Consider the following 10,478-nt stretch of genomic DNA (forward strand, 5'->3'; position numbering starts at 1 on the left):
TAAGCAAACATTAGTTAGAGAATACTCTAGAACTAGACTACATTCTTTGTTCTAACTATTATACTAGCAACTAACAACAATATAATAAGTTACTTAAACTGCTTCCGCGTCTCTACGACTTAAGACACCTAGAACACTATAGCCTAAGAACCTACGCTACGCAAGATCTAGTAGTCTAACTACTACTAGAGTAGCTTTCTAAACCTACACTCTCTGCTAACTATTTTAGAAGAGGTAACTAGTACTAATAACGTATAGAGAGAGCCTAAGACTCGTAACACCTACTATATTAAACTTAATATTCTAGAGGATCGCGTTAAAATTATTACTACTAATAACTTAGAGATTATCTATATATCTCTTAAGTCTAGTTAATAGCTAGAGCTTACTACACTTTACTCTTACGCTAATAACAAACGTATATCTAGCTATACAATTATAATAGGCTAAGACCTTAAGAAAGGTATTAACTCTAATATAGTTAAAGAGGCGTACCTATACGTTACTATTAGCAATAATATCTACCTTACTATAGCTATTGCTAAATACCTATAGTAGTTCTACGCTGCGCTTATCCGCATTATAATAGTAATTAGACTTCTCGCTAAAGAATATAATACTCTCGCTAAACAAGTGCAAGTTCTACTCTCTACTATTCTGCGCTATCTCTACGATAAGAAGCTTAACTACATTTGTAATCTTAAGACCTAAGTTAATAAGTTTAAAGTAAAGAGCTCTAACAAGGCTAGTAACGCTTCTAATAAGTCTCTATAAGCTAAGCTTGCTAAACTCTATAAAGCCTGCAAGATATTCTAAAGCTCTATTACTAAGCTTAAGAATACCTAGAATAAGAACGAGAATAAGATTAATAGGCTAAAGAATAGCCTTTAAGACAAGAAGAATAAAGCTAATTACTTCTATAATAACTAGAAGACTAAGCGCAATATTGCTACCGCTAAACGTAAGTAAGCTACCGAAGAAAAAAAGAAAGCTAATTAGTACTATAATAACTATATAAACTACGACACTAATTATAATAACCTTATACAAGAGCATAACACGCTAAAGAGTAGCTAAGACTGCCTCTAGTAAGAGTATAATATAGTTCTTAATAAGCTTCTTGCGTATAAGCCTAACTATAAGCCTTATTCTATTCTCTAGTAGAACTACACTAACTCTAATAATTATTAACGCAATACTTCTCTTAATAGAAATTAGTAAGATAGCCGCGCTGCTTCTACTCTTATAAATTAAGCTTGCTATAACAACGCTAAGAGGTAACGTAATAATGTCTACTACCTCTACCGCGATAATAGTAACTACCTTTACTAAGATAATACAAACTACACGCTACGTAATAACGCTGTTTACCTCTATCGCGATAACGTTAACCGTAGTCGTCTAAATAACATAGACTATACTGCCTGCGCAGAGCAAAAGGCTACGCTCTTTAACGCTTCTAAACGTTAACGCTAGCTAACGCCTAGTCTCTATAATTAAGCTTTGTTAGTAGTAGAAGGCACTAGTAGCAGCGTTACTATTCGTCTACTAGATATCTCTATCTTTAAAAGCAAAGACGCTAGTAGTAAAGATAATAACTATAAGAAGTAGCGCTGCTTAGTAGTTAACAAGTGCTCTATATATATCTATAACTACGCTACTCTTATTTACCTAGAGAACTATATTAAGAGCAATAGGTAGAACTTAATTAAGTATAATATTATCTTAGCTAAGAACTTTCTAGACATTCTTAATACGCTAGATATTTACTTTAGAGCTAAGACTTATAAGAAGAAGATAGAAGCCGAAGCTACGCTTTGCGACTAATATACCTTAGTTTAGAAAAATAGTAAGACTTTTATAAGTTAGCGTTAATAATTTATAAAGATCTATACTATTCTTAAGAAGAGCAACTATAAGATAATTAGCTACGCTCGTTAGTATATACGCTCTAGTCTAGCTTCTACTACTACTACTAGCTTAGTTTAAGAAGAATCTATTACTACGTTCCTAAACTGCGCCCGCGATCGCGATCTTAACTAATAGAAGATTAACTACTATTCTACACTAGCTCTAAAGAAGATAGATAAGAATCGCGACCGAGACACTTATAGATCCCGCTAATAATTCTCTAGAGATTACTCTCTAGAATGCAAGCGCGCCTCTACCTAGACTATTAAGTAATCTATAGCGTTCGGATAAACTAACAAGCAGCGCGATATCCTCTTTAAGAACAAAGTATGCTTTAAGTATAGTAATAAGTGTTATTAAAGCACTAACTATACTAAGAACTAAGCTATTCTCTTTAATTAAATTAAGAGTCTTACGCTAAACGCTATAGAAGCTAACTTTATAGATAATAAAGATACTCCTGCAGAAAGTAATTATAATTTAGACTATAATAACTAGTAGGCTTACGTAGAGAATAAGAAAGTTAATAAAAAGAGCTACGTTATAGACCCCGCTAGCGACTTAAGTTTTTAGATACTTCTAAACAAACTCGCGATACTTAGAAGCTAAAATAGAGCGAATTACTTAAGAAGACTTATTTTGTAACAAAGCATTATAATTAACTTAAAGCCGCAGTAATAATAGTACTCGGCGTTAATACTCTATAGCTACTATAACTACACTACCTCTCCGCTAGTACTATTAATTCTAAGAGTAGCCTTTATTCTACTTTATAACTCGACTTCGAGTGCTAGCTATCTACACTATTAGGTAAGAAGACAACTACTTGCTTAGTTAACACTAGAGCTAGCACCTACTTTATTAGTTAGCGATAGACTCTAGACTATAAGCTATAACGTATAAAGATATCTTCGATTCGTTTAATACTCGCTAATAGCTACACTATTAAGTCTCTTATAGAGGCCGTAGAATTACCTATTACCTATAGCTCTTATACTAGCACTATCCTCTACTACCTAGTAAACATAGAATAATATAACCTAATTCTTAGAATAAACTAGATAGATTATTATAGTCTCTTCTTTAGATTTAGAGGTAACTAATCTATAACGTTTAAGAGCTCTTACTACTACCTAAACTACTTACACGTAGAGATAACTAAGACTATCTATAGTAATAAGCGCGCGCCTAATAGTTAGACTAGAAAGGTAGATAAATATACTATAATAATAATAATAAGCGCTTACGCTGCCTGTCTTACTACTAAATAATATTCTAAATAGGTTATTTAGGTCGAGCTACACTATTAGAAAAAGCTTAATAAGCTACCTAACAACAACTATAGCTTTAAAGCCTTTTAGAACAATATCGCGCACTATATAGAAATATCTTAGAATAATTTTAATAAATACATAGCAAAGTATAAGAAAGTAGAGATAACTAATAAAGAACTTAAAGGCCTTATCTCTGTTACGATCTGACCTAAGGGGCACCCCGGGGGTCAGCGTAATCACTTTAAGGGATCGTGCGGCACAGTCGTAGGAGTGCGGCACAGGAACTGCGCCGCAGTCACGTGACCGCTCGTCCACGAGCAGGACGGCGCTAGTCCTATACAAGCGCTCGTCCACGAGCGTAAGCAGTTAGACTAATAACTAGCAGGATACATCACTGCTTGTCTACAATTACTTACACGCTTGTCTACAAGCGTAACACTTATTAAGTATATAGCTTAGGCACTAAACCCTTATAGCTTAGTGTGTTTAACTTCGTATAAGACTCTAGTATTTAATCTAAGGATTATACTTCTTTCTTAACCCCTTGTAATATTACATCGTTCTACTAAACGTGCTATTACACCCTTGTACTATTATATCGTTCTACTAAACGTGCTAGTACAACTAACCCGTCCGGCGCACTCGCTTATACCCCGAGAACTAACTCTTAGGTCATCTTAGGACGACCTTCACAATCTCTAACTAGCTCTATTCTAAGATAAAGAAGATCTTTAGTCTACGCCTTGCTAACGTGCTCTCGCTACGCTAACCTAGTATTAATTACGCTATAGAGGTCGAGGGTAATAAGGCTCTCTGCCTCTATATTTATAGTTTAACGTAATAAGAAATAAAAGCTATAAAGAAGTATATTAACAAGATAATAGATAAGAGATTTATCTAGCCTAGTACTTCTCTCTACGTCTTATCTATTCTTATTATTAAGAAGCTAGAGAGTAGACTACGCATTTACGTTAATTATAGAGGCTTAAACGCTATTATAAAGAAAAATTAGAATACGCTGCTATTAATTAAGAAGATACTCGCATAAATATCTAAGGTACGTATTATAAGTATTATAGACGTTATCGCCGCCTTTAACTCTATCTAAATTAAAAGTAGTAATAAGAAAAAGACTACCTTTTAAATATAATACAGGTTATATAAATACCTTATTATGCTATTTAGTCTTTATAATACACTAGAGACCTTCTAGACCTTTATTAACAAGATACTAAGAGAATACCTAGATAATATCTGCAGCGCCTATCTTAACAACGTCTTAATATATAGCAAGAATAAATTACTCTATAAGACTTACGTTCTTATAGTGCTATAGAAGCTTAAGAATATAGGCATATATTTAGATATAGCTAAGTGCAAATTTAAAGTTAAGCGCGTTAAATACCTAGGCCTTATCTTAATAATAGATAGTCTAGAAATAGATCTAAAGAAGGTCGCGACTATTAAGAACTAGCCTCTTTCTCGTATAGTTAAGAACGTATAGTTCTTTCTAGAGTTCGCGAACTTCTACAGGCGCTTTATTAAGAGTTTCTCTTACCTAGTAAAGTCTCTTACAGAGCTTACTTAAAAGAATATTAATATACGTAAGTTCTTTCTACTTTCTAATAAATCTGCTATATTTATTACTTTTTACTATATTAAAGACGCGTTCTCTACTACAGAAGTTCTAGCCTACTTTAACTCTAACCTAGAATTCTAGCTAGAGACTAACGCTTTAGATTTTGTTACTACTGCAATTCTTTCTTAGATACATAACAGCATTCTTTGCTCTATCGCTTTTCTATCTTAGAAGATAATACCTACTAAATATAACTATAAGATCTATAACAAGAAGCTATTAGCTATTATCTAAGCCTTTAAAGAATAGCGTTTCGAACTCGCTAGTACTAAGAATTCTATTAAGATCTTGTTAGACTATTAAGCACTTTAGACCTTTATAACTAACAAGAGACTAAATTAAAGGCAAGCCTAGTAGGTAGAGTTTCTCGCTAAATTTAATTTCTATATTAAGTACTATTCTAGAAAGTAAGAAACTAAACCAGACACTCTTATAAGGAGACCTAGCGACTTACCTACTAACTATAATAATAAGTAATAGCGATATTAAATACAAACTATTATTAAGTCTAATTAAGTTAACCTAGAAGCAAGAATAGCTTATCTATAATTCGAAAAGAATAGTAGAAGTTACTACGCTCTGTACTTAGCCTGTTACTACTTCGGTTACTTTAAGAATTCTATCGCTCTAGCTTAGGTAATGTATTAACTTAGTAAGAAGAACGCTATTAGTAAATTATACGCTAAGTCTTCGCTAATAATATCTTCTTTATATCTCGCTCTATTAGACGTTGCTAACGAAGATCTTTCTATTATAACCTAAGAAGATCTTTAGAACACTATTAAAGAGAAATACGTAAAGAAGAAGAATAGTATACTTTAAGAGCTAGTTAAGGCAGTTACTAATAAGCTAAGATATATTCTGCATAACCTTATTTATAGCAGTTACTACCTACGCATTAAACTTAAAGACTATACACTCCGCGATAGACTTCTCTATATTAAGAATAAGGTATATATCTCTAGCTCTAGACACGTCTGTACGAAAGTTATTAAATAAGCCTATTAAGCTTTCTGCGGTAGTTACAGCAGTAAGCATAAGTTATACTCTTACTTTACCTAATAGTATTACTAGCCTAAAATAACTACTAATATCGCCTAATACTTGCGTAATTATCTTCTCTGTAAAAGAACAAAGAGCTACTATAATAGCAAATATAGATTACTTTATCTATTACCTATCTCTTATAAGTATTAGTCTTATATCTTAATAGACTTTATTATATATCTTTCTCTATACTCTTATAATAAACAAGTCTTTATAAATATACTTATTATTATAGATAGGCTCTCTAAGAAGAAAAAGTTTATTCTAATAGCTGCTTTAATAGTAGATGCACTTATGCAGGCTTTCGTAGAGTACGTGTAGTAAGAGAAGAGCTACCTAGATAAGATTATTACTAATAGAGGAAGTTAATTTACTATCTACTTTTAGAAACAACTCTACTAAAGGTTAGAAACTTACTCTAAGTACTTTATAGCCTTCTACCTACAAACTAATAGCTAGACTAAGAACGCTAATACCTACCTAAAATAGTATCTCCGCGCTTATATTAATTACAAGCAAGATAACTAGGCACTCTATCTTTCTATCGCTAAATTTAAAGCTAACTCTACTATTAGCTCTACTACTAGCGTTACTCTCTTCTACGCGACGAAGAGATATAAACCTAAGTCTAGATTAGAGCTTTCTAGCTCTATTCTGTTAACTAATACAGAACCTATACGCATAGACAAAACACGCGCTAATAACCTAGTCTATTACCTTAATTAGTTACGCAAGAAACTAAGGTAGTCTATATAATAGGCTTAGGCTAAGCAGGCTAAATATATAAATAATAATTAACTACCTGCGCCTGTCTTTAAAGTTAGTGACCTAGTTATACTCGACACTAGAAATATACGCACTATATAGCCGAACTATTCTCTTAACTTTAAGAACTGCAGGCTCTTTAAAGTAGTCTAGTCTATTAATAATATAGCGTATAAGCTTTAACTACCTAAGAAAATAGAACGCCTTTATAACGTCTTCTACTCTTAGCTACTATACTTACATTCTAAGAACCTACTGCTAGAGTAGACCTAAAACAAAGAGTAGCTAGCTACTATATATCTAGACGTAGAAGATAATAAAGACTACGTTATTAAGGCAATTAAAGACTACTGCATTAATAAGAAGCTTACAGACCTAGACACTAAACACAAGAGCTTTCTATAGTACTACGTGCGATAGGCTAACTACCTAGAGAAACCTAATAATTCTACCTAGAAACTATATATAAATGTTATTAGCAGCGTATAGTTAGTTCTTAACTATTATTAGCGCTATCTAGCGAAACCGAAACTATATTCTTTGTTTAGAACACTAGCAAGCTAACAGAACCTTATAATAATATTCTCTAGTGTCTTTACGCTGTAGAAAGCTTCTTTATTACTAATAGCTTAGCGTAAGCACTTATATTCTATCTTAACATATCTATTAACCTATAATTAAGAAGAGTACTTCTATATTCTTATCTTACTACGTTATAAAGAAGCAACCTACTACGCGATAGACTAGCTAATACTTATAAGAACCTAGAATAGCCGCCGCTACTAACACTATTATAACTTCACGTACTAGAGGTTAAAGAAAACCTATATAGCAGGTGCGCATAATAACACTATAATTTAGCCTTTAGAGAGTTACTACTTATCTATTATAACTTTAATTTAGCTAGAAAATAAAGCTATAGTAGTATAGAGCGATAGCGAGCTATCTGCTTACTAACTACTAAACTAGATACTATAGCGCTGCCTTTCGAACTACTACCTATACTCTTCGGCGCCTATAATATTACTCTAACTATCGCATCTCTTATAAACAGCCTGCTAAATAAACTAGTAATAGATACACTAATAAATATACTAAAGAACAGAATAATAGAACAAAGAATAGTGTTAAAATATTTAGCCTACGTAGCTTTCGCAACATAGGTATGTTATTATATTGTATTATAATTATACTAACACGTATATCGTATAGAGCAAAAAGAATATTATAAGTATTAGAACTTACTCTTTTTTTAAAGGGGGGGGTAGTGTAGTAGATTAAATCTATAACCTCTACCTAATTAGGCCTAGCGCTAATTAAGTAAAGAATATTAAATATTCGCTTACTTCTATATATAGACCTATACGCAGAATCTTACTTATTAAACTTAACTGTGTTACTTCTCTATAAATAAGAACCTTACTATAATCTATAACTTAGAGTATAAGAGCTCTTATTTATATAGATATATTAATCTACTCTATAATATCTCTAATAACTTTAATAAAGGCTTACGTAATAAGAATATATATAATCTTACTAGCCTTACTATATCTTTCTTATATCTACCTTAGAACTACTCTAATATCTCTAGTATAGTACGCTCTAATAATAGTTCTATCTATACTATACTCTAGTATTAAGACCTGCTATTAGATAATAACTTACCTACACTATATACCTTTATTTCTACACTAGTTCTATAAGAACTACGTTTCTATAAAAAGGCTATAATAACATCTTAAGCAAAAGACTAGCACTAAGCTACTAATACTAAGCTAGATTCTCTTCTTACTAAAGATATCTATAAAATTATTTTATTATCTTATAGTACTAAAGCTATCTTATCTAAATTTATTTATAAAGCTAAACTTATCTCTACTAGTAATATTACAAAGTTTAAGATATATATAGTTACCTAAGGTTTCTAATAGTAGTCTAGTATTAATTATAATAAGAAGTTCTCTCTAATAGCTAAGTCTATATCTATTTAGATATTACTTACTCTATATACGCTTCTTAAGTAGAAGATATTATAAGTAGATATCTACGTAGCATTTCTTAATACTAAACTTAAGAAGTAAGTATACTATATACTACTCTCTTCTATAGTACTTTCTAAAGAGTATACTTAGTTACTAAGAAAGTCTCTATATAGACTTATCTAATCTCTCTAAGTATAGTATTAGATACTTACTAAGAAGCTAATAGATATTAGTTTTTAAACCTTACTCTATAATTCTTGCGTCTATATACATATTATAGACATAATTATTATTTCTATATACGTTAATAATATCTATATCTATACTTTATATAATAATATTATTAATCTATTTAAAGCCTAACTTACTATAGTATTTATTATTACTTCTAAGAATCTAGATACGCTATACTTAGAAATATATATTAAGTATACTTATAGCACTATAAAGATTTACTAAGCAAAGTATATTTATTATATACTAGATTAGTATAACCTTAGTAATTTCTCTATTACTAATACTTCTTATAACTATTAGTTAAAGCTTATATACACTTCTAATAGTAATAGAGATACTACTCTATTATTTAAGAAGCGTTACCTCTAGATATTTAGTTTACTTAACTATATACCTATTATAACTTATATTAATCTTATCTATACTACTTCTCTCTATAAATATTATAACGTAAACTCTTTCTAGAAGTATCTTAATAGTATTACTTGCGCCTACTTCTACGTTAAGAGAATATAAGATATTAGTATAATGTATTCTAGATAGAAACTACGCTTTATTAGGTATATAAATATAGACTCGATAGAATATAAGAACTTACATTACTCTACTACTAGCTATATATTTACGCTAGCTAATAGCTTTATTTTCTAGGCCTCTACTAAATAAAAAGTTATTACGTAATCTACTTATAAAGCTAAATATATTACTCTAGGTAAGGCTATTAAGAAAGCTATCTAGCTTAAAGACTTTATTAATAACTTAGGCCTTAGTATTTACTTCTCTACTATTCTAATCTATATTAATAATTAGTCTATAATTAAACTTTCTAAGAATTCTAAGTTTTACTACTATAGTAAATATATTAATATACGCTACTACTTTCTCTAAGACTATATCTAGAATAGTACTATATTAATTAAGTAGATTAGTAATAAGAATAATCCTACTAATATACTTATAAAGCTACTTAATTTAATAAAGTTTAAGGCTATTTACTAGACTCTTAGCTTTATTCTATAGTATTCTACCTAGCTTACTCTTAGTGCGTTTATATATTTGCTATAGGCCTATATATCTAATAAGAGTAGAGATATTACCTTATAGACTATCTTTCTCTAAGACTTCTATAAGAATACTAACTATATAGATGCTCTTACCTACACATAACTACCTCTACTCTATATATCTAATATTAATAAGAATATTACGTTATAGTATTTCTTTCTCTAAAACTTATATAAAGACGCTAACTATATAGAGGCTCTCGCTTCTAAGTAGCTTACTATTAACTCTAGTATAACTCTAGAGTATAAGAAAGCGTAGAATAAATATATAAACTTCTATTTACACTAGATATACTAGAAGAAGCTTAAGAATTATAAGAAGAAGAAGCTTATTACTTTATTTAGTAGTATCTAGACTAACCTATATTTTAAGCAAACTATATTACGCAAAGGCAAAGACAGCTATATATAGTAGCTCTGCTATAGTAAGTAGCTAAGTAATACCTATAACTCTAACGTAGACTACTCTTACTATAGTATAATACTTTAAAGTAGTCTTATTCTTAGTAACTAGTTCTTTCTTTTTCTTTTCTCTTTTATTTTTTATATATTTACC

Source organism: Alternaria arbusti (assembly GCF_024043155.1).
Source record: "Alternaria arbusti strain BMP 1465 chromosome Unknown scaffold_17, whole genome shotgun sequence".
Taxonomy (NCBI): Eukaryota; Fungi; Ascomycota; class Dothideomycetes; order Pleosporales; family Pleosporaceae; genus Alternaria; species Alternaria arbusti.